This window comes from Camelus dromedarius, chromosome 20, assembly GCF_036321535.1.
Source record: "Camelus dromedarius isolate mCamDro1 chromosome 20, mCamDro1.pat, whole genome shotgun sequence".
Taxonomy (NCBI): Eukaryota; Metazoa; Chordata; class Mammalia; order Artiodactyla; family Camelidae; genus Camelus; species Camelus dromedarius.
In genome coordinates this window covers 23,841,410-23,857,533 of record NC_087455.1, presented here as the reverse complement: position 1 = coordinate 23,857,533, position 16,124 = coordinate 23,841,410, and the positions used below count along the sequence as shown (strand labels likewise).

General features: G+C 39.9%; 1 protein-coding gene across 1 annotated transcript in view; it reads left to right on the top strand.

The window, feature by feature from the left end:
• TRHR (thyrotropin releasing hormone receptor) overlaps positions 1-16,124 on the top strand; it is a 477,565-nt gene that overhangs the window by 386,535 nt on the left and 74,906 nt on the right. Inside the window, exon 5 of the mRNA XM_031439495.2 lies at positions 14,482-14,629. The gene's annotated coding sequence lies outside the window, so the exon portion shown is untranslated. The remainder of the gene's footprint in view (positions 1-14,481; positions 14,630-16,124) is intronic.

The following is a 16,124-nucleotide window of genomic DNA, read 5'->3' as shown; positions in this document are numbered from 1 at the left end:
GTCCATTTCTTCTGGGTTGTCCAATTTGTTTTCACATAGTTGTTCATAGTACTCTCTTACAGTTTTTTGTGTTTCTGTAGTATTGGTGGTAATTTCTCCATTTTCCTTTCTTATTTTGTTTTGTTTGTTACTGTGTTCTCTCTCTTTTCTTTTTGGTGAGCCTGGCCAGAGGTTTGTCAATTTTGTTTACTCTTTCAAAAAAACAGCTCTTTGAGTAATTTTTTTCTTTTTTTTATCTCTGTTTTGTTTATTTCCTCCCTGATCTTTATTATTGCCTTCCTTCTGCTGACTTTAGGGTTTGTTTGCTCTTCTGTTTCTAATTCTTTTAGATGACAGGTTAGGTTGTTTTCTTGAGATTGTTCTTTTTTTGAGGAACACCTGTTATCACTATGAACTTCCCTCTTAAGACTGCTTTTGCAGTCACCATCCTTTTTTCCTGAAAATTCTCCTAACTTGGCTTCTGTGAGATCGGCACTCTCTGTTCCTTCTCAATCCCCTTTACTGGTCTTCCTTCTCTTTCCACAGGGATAGTTTCATAGGTGTGCACCTGGGCAGTCACGCAGGGACCTCCAGCCCCCTTATATGGCCCCAGAATGGTTTGATGCTCTGTTGTCACCATCTTAAAATTCTTAACAATTTCTGAAGAAAGGGCCCTGCATTTTTGTTTTGCACTGAGCCTCGTAAATTAGGTGGCAGGTCCTCTTTATCCACTCTGAAATATAGTAGTGCCTCAAGGCTATCTTTTCTTCACCCTCCACATTCACTTTCTAAGTTATTTCATCTAGTTCCATGGTGTTGAATACCATCTTTATTCTTTATTCTGACCACCACCACAAGTTTTTTTCCAGCACAAACTTCCCTGAGCTGCTCAGGTATTTCATCTATCTCCACCTAAATGACAAACACCCATTTCAAATTTTATATGTCTTAATAAAAGCACTTTATTTCCCCTTCTCTGCAGAATTTCCCTCTCCAAGTTCCCATATCTGTAAATGACACCACTATTGATCAAGTCACGGAAGCCCCAAAGCCAGATGTCCTCCTTTATGTCTCCCATTTCTCATCGCCACATACAATTCAGGGCCAAGTCCTGTCAGTTCTTTCTCTGACTTGTATCTTAAGTCTGTTTGCATCTCGTTACATGCACTGCATCCATCATCTGGTCTATGTCATGGTCATTTCTCCCTACACTACTATAATAGCTTTCTTTTTTGGATTCTTTTCTCCATTTTTGTTTCCTGATAATTTATTCTTCTCAGAAGAGCCAAGATCTTTCTTTTTATTTTCTTAAAGTTTGTTTTTTTTTAAACATTTCAGAATTACAAAAAAAGCAAAAAGAATAGAATTTCCATATATCCATATCCAAGGCTTCCCAAATAATAACATTTTATCACATTTGCTTCATTAATCTCTCTCATATATGTAATAGTTAATATATGTTACAGTACATAGAAATATACATACATATAATTCTCTATTGTTAGTTTTTCCTAAATATCATTTCAGAGTAAGTCACATACACATTTACCTCCAAACACAGCAGTGTGTAGCTCCCTAAAACAAGAATATGCTGTCATTTAACAGTCAAGAAATTAACTTGGATACAGTCTAATCTAATCGACAGATCTAATCACATTTGGCCAATTGTTCCAGTAATATCTTTTATAGGAAAATATTTTTTTCTGGTTTAGGAACTACGCCAAGATCCATTTTGCATTCAATTATCACATTGCTTTTGTTTTCTTTGTGCATTCCTTTAATGCGAGCACTGTGCAGTTTTGTATGTCTTTTTTTTTTTTTCTGAATACTTTGTCCTGCCAAAAAGTAAGAAAGTACTCAAAGAATGAGTATATATGTCCAAGGACACAGATGCCAGCTTGAAGAGGTTACTGTTGGTCAAATCTGGGACAATTAGAGCATCAAAATAACTCATTTTAATAATAGAGTATAACCCATTGAATAAATAAGAATCCATCAGCCCATACTGTTAAAAATAAACAAACCAATAAAGAAATAAATGGGAGAAAAGGAAAGCCCTTTCCCAAGTAGAATGTCAATCACTAGATATAGAAGGAAAAAAAGAACATCACAGCCTTATCGTGAGCTCCAGGGCAACTACCTGCAACTCTAAGGCCCCGCTAAGAGTGCAAGGTCAGCTCCAGAGCGCAAGGGCTGCTTCTCCCTTTATCGTCTAATTTTTTTGCATGATTTACAGTATTCCACTTCAACTATTTACATAATGTTTAAAATCCAGTTGTAAATATCTACTTACGAATAAAAAGAAAAACACTCCAAAAGTTCCAAATGTGAAGTGATGAGAATCTGAACCAAGGAAGTGGCAAAGAGGATAAATCACATAGTTGGGATTCAAAGTACATTTCTGGTGAATAATAATTGTAACGTGAAGTAAATGTTTGTGACCAATTAGATGCATGTAGAAAAGGGAAAAAACTGTGACTGAATTTAAGCTCTGTAGGTTGGGAGACTAGATGGATACAAATGACGTTTGCTGGAATAAGAAGTGTGAGAGAGATGAAGATTGCGGACAAGTAGGTTTATTTTAGAATATAAAGTTTGAAATCTCTTCAGGACATCCAGGTGGAAATTCCCAAAAGGCGTTGGGATCCTGAGCCCTGACACACAAGAACGGGTATGTGGACCAGGGTGTGCGTTGGTCTGAATGTACAACGAATCATAGGCATCCAAATATTTCTTCATAGAAACACAACGTATCCAAAAAGTTGAATTGTTTTGGAATCTTATTAACATGACAAGCAGAATTGTGTTAATACTCTCTCATTCGCATCTCGTGTTGGAAACTTGACCTGAACAACAAAAAAAGATATTATCTCCAGTCAGCCCATTATGTGCATTTACTCCTTGAATTGCATTGATGTTTAGGGACATGTTTGTCTTTACTATCTCTGTCTATGCCATTCTCAACTGACACATAATCTATTCTCCCACAAGAAATTACATTCTGCTTATTTTTCCTCTAAGGAAATGGTTCCAAATGGATGTTTAGTCCACCTAGGTGCCTGACATGCTTTTCACGGGAACTAGCACAGCCCACAAGCATGTGGGTTCTTAGCAGCTGCTGGTGGCTATCCTATGTTGCTGTTATTCAGGCCAGAAAAGCATCTTATCATTTGTTTCTTTGTATCACTGCCAAGAGGACCCAATGTTGTGGCTGAAAACAGCTGTCCCACTGTGTTTCTGACAAACTTGATCAAAAAGACACTTGCAAAAGATACCTGCTAGCCTCCTTTAGAGACAGACCTATTCCTTGCTTCTCTCTTCTCTGATTTGTAGTTGAACTTGAAAAGAAGTGGCTTACGTAGTTCTTATCTTCAACTATCCCTGCCATGAAGCAATGTTAGAGAGAATAATTCAAACCAAAACAAAATGGAAGCTCTAGAAGGTTGTAGCATGTTAGAATCTGCAAATTCTTTTCTTTCATAAATGGAATCTGTAACTGACCATACAACAGAGAACCATAAACTCAGAAACACCAGGCCTGTTCAGTCTGTTGCCATCTTTTTATTTGGGAAATACAGTTTATTTCTAATTAATTTGAATTTGACTGTCCTTAGGTTAGATTTGAACTCTCCAGTGTGCCATAGTCTCCACCAATCCATGTCTTCTTTCATACTTGGCTGCATCACATATTTAACTCAAAAGTTCAAACAAAGCTCTAATGCTGGAACTACTTGTCTTAATTGATGTCATTTAAATAACTTTGACAGAAAAAGCCCTGTATGTAAGTTTACCTTTGCCCAGGCAAAAGTTAAATGCACAGAACTTAGCATAGTATCTAGCACAGTATAGTCATCCAATACATATTTTTTGAATGAATGTATTTATTTAACAATTGAATGGCCTTCAGGTGTGGATGAACTTTGTGTGTGTGTGTGTGTGTGTGTGTGTGTGTGTGTGTGTGTGTGGCCAAATTTGCATAGACGATATCAGAGCCTGGTCTGCTGATGGTTAAGATGTTTCTAATATATTTGATGGTTACTGAACCTAGACATCCCTATCTTTGAAACTTACATTGTATCTTTTATATTGAAGAAACCTGTAAAGTGAAAAGAATAACATGTAATGTGTCCAAAGGTTACTTTTGTCTGTAAAATTGTAGTGTATATTATCTCACCGAATTCTAACAAAACCCCTGTTTAGTATACATTAATTACCCATTGTTATATTGGATGAAATTGAAATTTGGAAATATTGAGGGATTTTCTCAGCTTACACAGTCATGAAGTAGCCAAATCAGACTTCAAACTCAGACAGGTCATTTGTGTTATTTTTCCCCAAGGATGGGTGTACTCCTTTTGTTTTTCTGATTAGTAAGACAGTCGGGTCCAGGCTCTTTGATAAGAGGACACATACTAAGTGTCTGCTGAATTGTCGCGATAGACGTGAGGATGTGGGAAAGGCAGATCTATCCATCCATCCACCCTCCAACTCATCCTTCCACACATCCACCACCCAAACAAGTGAGGAGAATTCCTCTCCTAATTTCCACTTCTCTCAGCCTTCATGGTTTTTGACTTCTCTGTTTTCAGATTCTAAAGATATTTTTAAGCACTTGCCCCTGTATTAGACAAGTTTATGTACCAAATATCATAAGGAGGGTTGTGAGAGGGAGCGCAGAGGCATTTCTTTCAGACTCTGTCTTTTCTAGGACTATCTCTAGGCCTTTCATAGAATGGAGCTAATGTCAAAATAAAATAATGAAAAAGCACAGAAGTGTTTTAGCTACTTGGTTTTAAATAACTCTGAAGGTTTACAGAATAAGCTAGTGTTCCAATATTTACCTGAAAGCCTGAATCATCTACACATGTAAATGTGAATTCAGTCCCACGATTGTCCCTATCATTAGAGTTTCCTTTTAGAGTGCTAGTGTTGCCTATTAAGAAAATCCCTTTCACCAGGAGGAAAATGATAACTCAAAATATGTCTGTTCAAAAAAATATTTTGGGCCAACTGTACTATATTAATGCTTTCCTCCTGTTTACAATAATATAACAAATTGAACTCAATGTTTCCACACTGAAAGAACTGACTTGAATCCATCAGCCCTGTTCTAACCTTTTAGCTGTATAATTTCTCCTCACTGGGTCCCAGGTGGGTGCCTTCAGGTCTAATGAATGTTCTTTTAGACCATTCTGAAATGTAACTGGTTACCATATAGTTAGACTACTACCTCAAAAACCAGAGAGTAAAAATAATGAATGCTGGGAATTGGATTCTTGAAAAGGAACCTGAAAGTCCATGCTAGGTTATTTTAGATATACTTGCTGGTAATGGAGAGGAGGGCACAGAGGCCTATTGGGCACATAGCCTTCCAAAAATGAAGTTTATTAAACCACATTCATGACTATTAAAGTTAGGGTGACAGAGTTTATTGATGGGACCTCTTTAGAAATACTGTATGTGAAACTTTGCAGTTGTATTTAGCAAAATCTCATAGAATATTCTTGAAGATGAGATAGAGACTGAATCTGAAGGGGAGAAAAATCACACTTGGTACAGCAACTGTGATCAGAACTGAAGCTTTTCCCTCAGTCTCTTAACTCAGGTGCATCTGACCAAGGCCATGCTTACCCAGGATAATTTCCTACTAGATCCCAGAGGCGCAGCCTTGCAGCATTTAGTTACCATTGCTTTAAACACTTCACCAAATGTACAGACACAAAATCCAATAATTTAAAACCATATATATATAATTGTAGTAATATATATTAGACATAATTGTATTACTTAATATAATTATATATACACCATGTATATATGTATGTATGTATATAAAGCAGGCTGATCTGTCAAAATATCTGGTTTATTTTGCTTTTTCACCATAACATACTCTCTGGGCCATATGTATATCAGCATGATTTTGCTTCTTTTCTGCTAGAGAAGGGTACTTTTGAGCCAAAACCTCCAGTACATAAAATGAACCCTGCTTTCCTTCTCCCCAGATCCTCACAAAAAGAGCCTTCTTTTAAACAGGGTAATCTATTTCATGGCATCAGATTTTTCATAGCACTGTGTGTCAATACTCTACAACCAGTGTTTTGTTTAATCTTCACAACAACCCAGTGACTTAGGTATTAGGTTCATTCAAAAATTTCAAAGTTTTGGCACAGAGAGATTTCAATAGTCTGTGTTAGATAACTCAAGAAATAAAGGGCAGAGTTTATTAACTGAACAATAAAAATAAATCATGTCCTTCTAACCATGAAGTTAGTAATGGTTACTAAGAAGTAACAACTAAGAAGGAACAACTTTCTTAGAAGGAGAAGAAATTCAGACTGTGTAAGAAGCTGTCAGGGCCCTTGAAGATCCCCACAGGGAAATGCAAGGACAGCGGCTAAGACGTCAGCACAACAGGAAAATTCTTTACAGAGGCTTCTAGTTGAGTAACCAGATGTTAGGTGTGACTTTTCCTGTGGTCTTGTTTACCTGGCTAACCTCCAAACACCATAAGCAATAAGCACCTGACCATCTCTGCGGGACCTGCCAAGAGATTCTGACTCCAATTTTGTGATGTCTAGCCCGTTGCTCATCTCCAGGGTATCTCAAGGGGATGGGTGTGATGAAGCTGGTTTAAAGAGTGATGGAGATGATTTCTTTAGAGGAGAGCTGTGAAATTGTTGGCAGACTTCACTGCCACTGCCCTTCTTAAACCATGTGAGGATGATTTTGAAGGAGCTACTCCAAGACTTAGCCATAGGTCTCCAGAAAAATCAAAGCCTAAAGGTAGGAGGCTGGCCAGGGATACCCAGTCTGCAGTAAAATGGGCTTCCTTGAGAGTGGTCTACACTTCCCTAGCAATAAGACTGGTGTGGACCCAATGATAGGAGCTGGACTTAAATCTCCTGGAAACTCCCAGGGGGATGTGTTGATTGCAGCTAAAATGCAGGGCAGCCAGCCTGTGGAGGAATCACCTACATCAAGGGAACTTCTGGGGAGGACACCCCTCCCCCCCAGAGGAAGAGGAGGATACTTCCAAACACCTACAAAAGCACCAATCAATGAGAATGATCAGGTAGCTGACATCCTGGAGTGATGGATGAAACCGTACCCATCATACCCTCCCTCTCTTTTTCTCATCCATACTGCAGCCCTTCCCCTGCCCTTCCACCCTCTGATGTAGAAGGATGAATGAGAGAAGAAAGTAGCCAGGCAGTTTTGGGAAAAGGTGGAGAAGCAGCTAACCATGTCCTCTCCTCCAACTGCAGGTCACTAGCCTGAGTTGAGCCCAACAAGTGGGTTGGTGTGGAGTATTAAACTGTTAAATTGAAGGAAGGTTTGAAATTTTAACATTAGGGTAGATTGGACAGCTTATTATCTTAAAAAAATAAGACTCCACACTTTAGAACAAGCACATTAGCTAGAACCCTACCTAAAATTTCAAACAGGAACAGGAGAAAAGCCAATAGAGTGGGTTTCCAGATGCAGTGATATGAATAAAGGAAACAGATAAAATGCACCCCTAAAAATGATTATTTTAGGAACTGGCTAGAATTAGAACAAGCCCTTAGTCAATCCTTTTTATACCAAGACCCCAGTTCTACTCTTGGTGACCTGACCAGTTTCCACATCCACTAGATTTGGTTCTTGACTCTGTCATGCTCCTTCCCTTGTATTCTATATTCCCTTGTACATTCCTGAGCTCCAGATTTGATTTTCTGGCTCACTGTCCTTGCACAGGCCCCCTGCTGCCTCTACTGCCTGATTCCACACATTTCAGGGTTTAAGGTGAGATCCAAAACTAAATCCATTTTTCTCAATATTGACCCATACCTGGGGGGGTGAGTTGAGTTCCTGGTCTCCATGCCTTTAAATTTCTTGTCCCAAAGAATTCATCATTTGGACTATTTCCAGCCGCGATCAGAGAAATGGCATTCAAGTAATAAGTATAAACTGGCCAAACCAGCACAATGACCCGGTCAACCTCCCATCAGTGAGGGATATGAATAATTCCTGATACATTTTCCCACTTGGTTTCCTTATTAATGTATTACTACATTTATACCGTGAGAAGAGTTCCCTGTGCACCTTCAGATAAGCGAGGGTTTACCACTTCTTTAGCCCCTGCAGTGGACTAATGCTTTCATATAGTCAGTCCTAATGCTCACAATCCCATCTTGTTCAAGTAGATATTATTTCACTCTGTCCAGACAAGGACACTGGCTCAGAGAAGTTTAATGACTGGCCCAAGAATGACAGGATTAGAACTCACTTCCATATTTTTCTGCCCAAGAGAGAACTAGATTTTGGCAAAATCATGACTTAGACATAATGTGTAACAGATGTTGGATCATAGTCAAGTTCCAAAAGCCATGTTTGGGGACTTATGAAGAATACTTCAAAATATTAACGGAGAAATGAGATGGATAAAGACAGACAGAGGGAGAGCGCTTGGTTTTGACTAAGATCCCAGCAGTAGAAACTGCCAGACACTATAAATTAAAGCCAGTGCTAGGACTTGTCCCTGGTTGTAGACAAATATCCACTGTGGAGCGCCACCAGAGGGATGGACCGCACTTAATGCCCGCGTTGTTCTTGCTGGCACCAGTTGGAACTTCAAAATTCATTCTCTAATGGAGCACAGCAGGGTACACCGTGAAAGACACCTACTCCAAATTCAAACTGAGTGCCTGTAAGTGATGGATGAAGGGAGCTTTGAAGGCAGATAAGCAGCGGAGCTTTGCTTGCTTCTCACTGGCTGCTTGCTGTTTTAGCCGTGTGATTGCACTCCACTTCGAGACCTGGTGGGGGAGAACCATACTGGTCATTGTGTGTCAACAGAGGATTTCATGGAATAGTTGAGACTTCTGCGTGTTACATGTGATGTTTCTCAGTGGTACCCACAGTGGGAGCTCACTAAAGAGTAGCATTTTCCGCTCCAGCTGTGATTATGGGAGAGTACAGGGTGTGCAGGAAAGGACATTCAGGAGTCCAGTGGTCCAGAGTATATCTTACTCTGAAATTAATTTGCTTCAAAAGTCCAAGTGATTAAATTCCAAGTAGTTACTTGCAATGATGGCAGAGCAGCATAACACAGTGGAGAAACCACTGGTTTAGAATTAGAAGGCATAGATTCAAGTTCCAGCTCTGACACTGGCCAGTTTCATTATTTCAATCAAGTTACCTATCCTTTCTGAGTAACAATTTCCCCACCTGCAAAATGGGAATAATACCACTTATTTAGAGGCATGTAAGTGGTAAATAAATATATGTGTGTGATCCACCAAATACAAAACCTAATACAAAGTAGGGGTGCAGTACACCTTAGTATCGGAAGCTTGCTAGAGGATGAAGTACATGATCCTGGGTGAGGAAAAGCAGGAAAAGAAAAGGAATGAGGTAAAGATGAGAAAATCTATGTTATAGAGTTGTCCAGAAGAAATGTTCATCAGACAAGTAGAACACATGCAAATTTTCCCTCCCCCTGCTCCCAACCTGAGACCTCCTTCTGTACCACAAAAAGGGGATGACAGGACAATTGAATTGGCATGGATCTCTTGATAGGTATTGGGATTTCCTGAACACTTGAAGCGCAGAAGATAATCCAAAATGCTTGAGTGTATTTCTGTCAAAACAAGAGCAAATAATTTCTTATTCATGCCTGACATCTTGGCAAACTGCAGAATCCAATGTGCTAATCTAAAGGATGAGCCTTTTGAATAATAGCTCCTATTCCCAAAACAGCTTAATACAGCTACATCCACAAGTAGCACCAGAGGTTGTATAAGCTCTTTCATTAGGTTAAATGTAATTAAATCTCATTCTTCTTCATTATAAATGATGTCCCTTGATGTTCTTTAAAACAAAAACGTACAAAGAGAATAAAATCCCATGTATCTAGTCTTGTAGTGAAGGCCCTCTAAACATTGTCTCTGCAGCCTCCAGCTCCCCTCCCATCATCTTCACTACGAGGGAGATGGTCAGCAATGGGAGATGACCTGTGGGACAATCCCTGCAGGGGATGGAAAAGAGGACCTCCAAAGGCCTTCTCCTTGCCTCTGATTCCCTGGTCCCCAGTATTTTTCCCTTTAATACATTCCTCTCACTTTCAGCATCTGCTGCATAATGTTCGGATGCTGAAATTTTAACATCCATTTTTCTGTCTGAAAGTTGCTGCATTTAGTTTAAATGTTGAATTTTTTTTCTATATGCGAGTTCTGGAGCTCTAGGCCATGAACATTTTCAAAATAAATCATTTCAGTAATAAACATGCATAATTCCCATTATAGGTAATGATCTGTGAGGTTCAGGGCTGCCAAGTGGAGCCCCAGATCAACCTCTGGAACTGTTTTGAAGGCCTAATATGTACAGTGGCATTACTGGTGCTGATCCCAGCCATATGAGGTCAGTGTTTCAGTTTTCCCTGACAGGAGCTTCACTGGCAGGACAAAGTGTACAAGGCTTGCCAAAGCTAACATATCAGGTAGCTAGGCCTCCAAACGGATGTGTTCCCATTTCCTGTTATTCTCCCTTTGTCTTTCATTGGCAGCTTCTATACATGAACTAAGCCAAATTGTGATGTTTACTTGGATGCGCTCAAAACCCTCTGTAGTCCTCAGCCATATACAGCTGAACTTGAGAATTGAATCTGACCCATAGTTTGAAGTGGTTGGAAACATTTAAGGCTCCTTATCCTGTGGCTGAATTATCAGTTTAATCTTTTCTAGTGTTATCAGGGAAGCTGAGAATTAAGAGGGAAAAAGGTACTGGAAATGAGCATTACCTGACATCTGCCTCTCCTTAACCACCTTAGCTTTTGCGAAGTCCTAGATTCATGATATCTAAGGTTTTAGTCAGTGCACCAGCTACGTGGCTACCTCACAATGTCCTGAGATGAATGCTAACAACACTGGTTTCCTGACTCTGCAACAAACCTGTAGAGTCAGACTTCCCAGGGGTGGGAGCCTGGAATCTGTATGTTTTTTAATCTTTAGATTAGCAACCAGGGTTAGGCTTCACTGAGAAGGTTCTCTTTGACCCAAAGCCTTCCTAAGATGTCTAAACTCGGCTCAGGTTATCACTGATCTGGATCTTTCCCGGGGCTCAGTTTCGATCTATAGTAGGGTTATAGTACCACAGTATATCTTTAAATCTTCCCAGTTTGTCCCAGGACTCATGTCAACTCCTGGTGAAGGCACAGGCCTAAGTGAGAAATGGAAGAGCTCATCACAAGCGCCTGTTACCTACCAGGTTCTATCTGAGGGTTTTCCATGTTTAACACGGGGAAAACATCATTTGTGATTTATAATCCTCTTCCACCTTCTAAAGAAGATATACGCCAGTGGCTGGAGGGTTCCTGATATACAGAAAATAATGATGCATTTGGCAGGCGAGGTGGGGACAGATGTTTGAAGGGAATAGAAAAAAAATTAAATGGAACTGTATGAGAAGGTGTGAGAGGAAGTGAGGTGGAGCATCAGATCTAGGAAGGGGGAGACTGTAGCCTGGAGATCCAGGCCCTGGAGGACAAGGAGAGAGAGTGATCTGAGACTGAGAAGTGGTCTGCGTATAATTAGAGTACAAACTAAGCTGCTCTGACAAGAAGACTCAAAATATAGTGGCTTCAACGAGCTAGTTTATTTTGCTAGCATTTCACAGTTCGAGGGTGAATAGTTGTAGTTTCTACAGCTGTTGAGTTGTCAGTATTCTTTAGGTCACAGGAAATGGGAAACGAGCAGAGTCCAAGATAAGCAGCTTGAACTCCAAAGAGATGACCAGGCAATTGCATTTATGGTATTTGTTTAGACCACACAGGCCTGACTTGGATACTGAGTCACACCTGGATGCAAAGGAGGCCGAAGTATGCAGTCTCCAGCTGGGCAGCCCTGTGCCCGGCTAAAACTTGGAGGCTTCTGTTGCTAAAAGGAAGAAGGAATGTATGGATATAATGTTACAATGAGCAGTCTACTCGCTCAGCAAGAGATAACTAGGAGCTGCAAGTTTCGGAGTGACATGCTATGCCCTGTGCCACATGGACGTCCACCTCCTCCTCCCTCCGCAGATATTTAGTACAGTCCACATTGGTCGCTGACGTTTTAGAGCTGTATCTTTCTAGTGAAGGTAAGGAATCAGGTTCTGCTTCACAGCTGGCACACTGACAAAAACAAAACTCCATCCCGGGACAGAGACAAATGAGTTGTACTTGTATCATCTTAAATTGTCCACACAACAGCGCCATCGAGGGGCTATCACCGCCTCTTTATTAGAAGAGAAAATGGAGGCTCTTCGTAAAAAAAAAAAAAGTAGTAGCCACTCATCTAGGAGGTGACAAAGTTGGGCTTCCAGCCTCTCAGTGCCTGACTCCAGAGCCCTTGCCCTGCGGCCCAGCGCTCACTGTGTCTGCTCCCCGCTGCCCCGCCCTTCCGACGAAAGGAGAGGCCCTGCTGGGCCCCAGGATGCAGGTTACTTCCCTCTGCCTCTGTGTATAGCTCTTCTCCCTTGTCGTTTTCCACGTGACCAAACCTCCTACAAAGCAAACCCCAAACTGCCTTAAGCAAATGTTTTTAGATGGAATAAACACCTATGACTCACTCTGGAAACTCAGCCTTTGGAAAGTTTTCCCCACCCAAGATTTGACAATTAACCTTTCAAATATTCTAATTTAGCAAAGTTCTAGGGAAAATTGGTCAAAAATTTGCCAGTATCCGCTCAGGGACATTCATATGTGATGAATAATGACACAGTTGTGTGTTAAAATTGCTTCCGTAGATAACTAAGAAACACATGTGTCATGTCATGGAGGTAAGACAGAGCTAAGGTTTCCATGACTATACTGCTCCCTTTAGCTAAAGAACTACTTTTAAAATAATGACTATTCTTCCTAGTGTGAATAACTTTATCTCCGGAGTAACATTCTACCCAAAAGGGCATAATGTTTCTCTTGACAATCACTGATTCTCCTGCCCATTTGAAATGAACCATTTATTAAGAAGCCTGACTCGTCTTTCCAGTGATACAAGAATCGGCTATGTACTGTTTCCTCTAGTGAATGGAGAAATGTGGGTGTTTTATCAAAAGCTGGACTCTAACAGGCATGGGCGAAGGCTGTGTAAGGATGTAGGATTATAGTCAGTTCCCTGATTCTCAGCACAGAACTCTGAAAAAGCAAACCTCCTCTAATAATGCCTTGCTAAAAACAGAAAACAATCTCACCAGGGTCAAGAATTAAGGTCACAGAAGAAATTATGAGTTACTCTGACAGCATACTTCCCTCTCAGCTCTGTTTGTGTTTATGTTTCTCCAAAGAGAGGTGATTTATTCAGGTGGCGTCTGCATCAGCATCATCCTGCATGAGGTCTGTGACCACTAATCTCTTAAGAGGGTCCCTGAAAAAATATTTCTGTGGTAAAATTGAGAACATTGTGGCTTCCATTACACTGTTTGAGATACACAAGCTATATCAACATATGAAGCTTCTAAAAAAAAATCCCTTAATATTCCTCTTTGTTTAATGTGGTATTTCTAAAACTTGTTTGACCACAGAAACCTTAAGGGAAAAAATACTATTAATATCCTACCCTTCACTCCCTCAGTCTACCGTGTATTTTCCACTTAGTGATCAAAGGGAACTTTTTTAAAGCATAAATCAAATGACGTCACACACACCCACCCGCCCCATCACCCCAGCTCAAACATCTCCAGTGCCTTCCCATCAACTCAGCATGGAAGTCAGAGTCCTGGCCGAGGTCCACAAAGCCCTACACAATCTGGTCTCTCACCTCTGTCAATATCTGCCTCACACACGCCTCCCTGGGCCGCACCGACCACCTTGCTGTCTCTGGGATACGTCAAGCACTGTCACTGCCCACTGCTATTCTTCCTGTACCATTCTTCCCCAGATAGCTCTATGCTTTCCCACTCACTGCACGGATACCACTTTCTCAGAAGGTTTGTACCTTTCTGTATAAAAAACATCATTTTCTAAAACAATAAGCTCCTTCTTATAGCCCCTTACCTCATCTTATTTTTCTTTATGGTACTATTCACAACATGATAATATAGAATTATTTGCTTATTTGCTTATTTTTCATCTCCCTTACTAGAATGTAAACTCTGTGAGCAGACTTTTCAGTTTTGTTTGCTTCTTTATACCCAATAACTAGCCCTGATACATAGCACATGCTCAAAAATAAACATTGAATGAATGGATGGATGGATGGATATGTATCCCATATAATCAGCATCTCACGGAATGCATTCAGGAATTGGTTTTTGTAAGGCAAAACAACTGATAGATTTGATTAATTCAATCAATGAAATTCAAATAAGCAGGAAAAGAAAAACTCGTAAAATCATAATAATTCAGTTATTCAGTTAATAAAAACCAATCCAGAAAAAAATGTTTGTCTAAACATTTTTACTATGTGAAGAATCATTTCACAAGAAGAGCTCTAATCTTTTCTTGCTGAAATACATTAAAGAAGTTGTTTTCCTACTTTTTTATAGCTGAGAACTTTTCTGCTCACAAAATCTACCTCAAGTTCTATGAATTACAACCTGGCTTGATCTCCACTGGAGAATATTCAAAGATTCCATGACCTTCAAAAAGGAAGGATGCAAAGTACTCTCCTGGCAACCGAAATCTACTAAGTAGGTAAAATGTTGAATTTTGTTCTATTGCAATTCCAGAGGTCTTGCATCAAGAAATCAGTGGTGCAGTTTCACATTATTTGAATTATGATTCCAGTGATCTTATTGTGAACTCGAGTTCAACTATTACAACCCTTGAAATATCAGTGAAAAACAATTAAATAGAGATGTGTTTCCTTGAATATGCCACAAATTGAGATTGGAGTATTATTCATAACCATCATCAACATCCTTAAGACATTATTGCCCTAACTTCAAGTTGTCACTCATGATCACTGAAGAATTACCTGCTTAAAAGACAAAATAAAGAACCCAGCATTGACAGTTCCTATGAAATTCCACCTCCAGAAAGCTCTAATTTCTAGCTGCCACTAAAAAAGAAAAATGATTACCATACTCTGTTTCTTGCTTGGTAATAGTTTAGAAGTTGATTTTTCATAGACAAGCTCAGGAAAAATTTGATAAAAAGGGTCATTTTTCATAATTATGCAAACTGTACATAGTGAGCAGGAAAGAGGAAAAATCTTTTATTTGTGAGGATGTCATCAGCAGTAGAAGCCTAGGTGTCTTTGAGTGACTTGGACCGACTTGAATCCCAATCAGCCTAAAGACAGGAGAATAAAAGAGGTTACAAGGAAACAGAATAAAGCAGCAAGATGCGAATTTGGAAGTTTCAGCTGATACAGGAAAAGGCTGTAAATAACAATGGCTTACAATGGGCCAGGCTCTCTTCTAAAAGCTTTTCATATTTTAAAACTGAAAGACATGAGGCAGGAAGTTCTGTAAACCCCATTCTTTCAATGAGGAAACTGAGGCACAGACAGGCCAAGTAACTTGTTCAGTGTCTCACAGCTATTGTCATTGGTCTCAGATACCAATTTAAACCCAACCATTCTGGCTTAGAGGACAGGCCAAATACTGCATAAAATACTGAGGTAGCTCGAGAGACTGACCGTATGCAGAGATTTGTAGGAAATAGCCAGAGAAAGATGATTTTACAACACTAAAAACAAAATCTTATTTACGAAAGGGTGATGAAAGAGAATGCAAGAGAGTGCAGCTGAGAAAGAGGATTTTGTGAGGAAATTTCTTTGGGCAGATCCATCTTTGGAGCCCCAGCCCCTCTTCCTTCAAGTAAAAGGTGGGGTGGGGGGGTGGGGGTACTCCAACCCCCTTAAAACAAGTCTAGTAATTGATTCTAATAATTCAACAAGACCACTCAGAGAGTCTTTTTTATTAGGGACACAGGGGACTGAGATCTGACCTTTGTCTCTAGAAATCTGGAAGGCAGCAGAAATAGGCTTGAGGGCTGCTTTGATGGTGGGGCTAATGCAAGTTTCTGCAGCTAACTGAAAGTAACTATACTTTCTTAAGGTGGGCCAAAGAATGTGTAAATTTTTTTTTCCTGTGAAATACAATGGAGAGAGAATTGACCTGGAAAATATAGAAATCTGTGTCTGTTGTGTTCATGCTGTTTTCCTGGTACCTAGAGAAGTGCT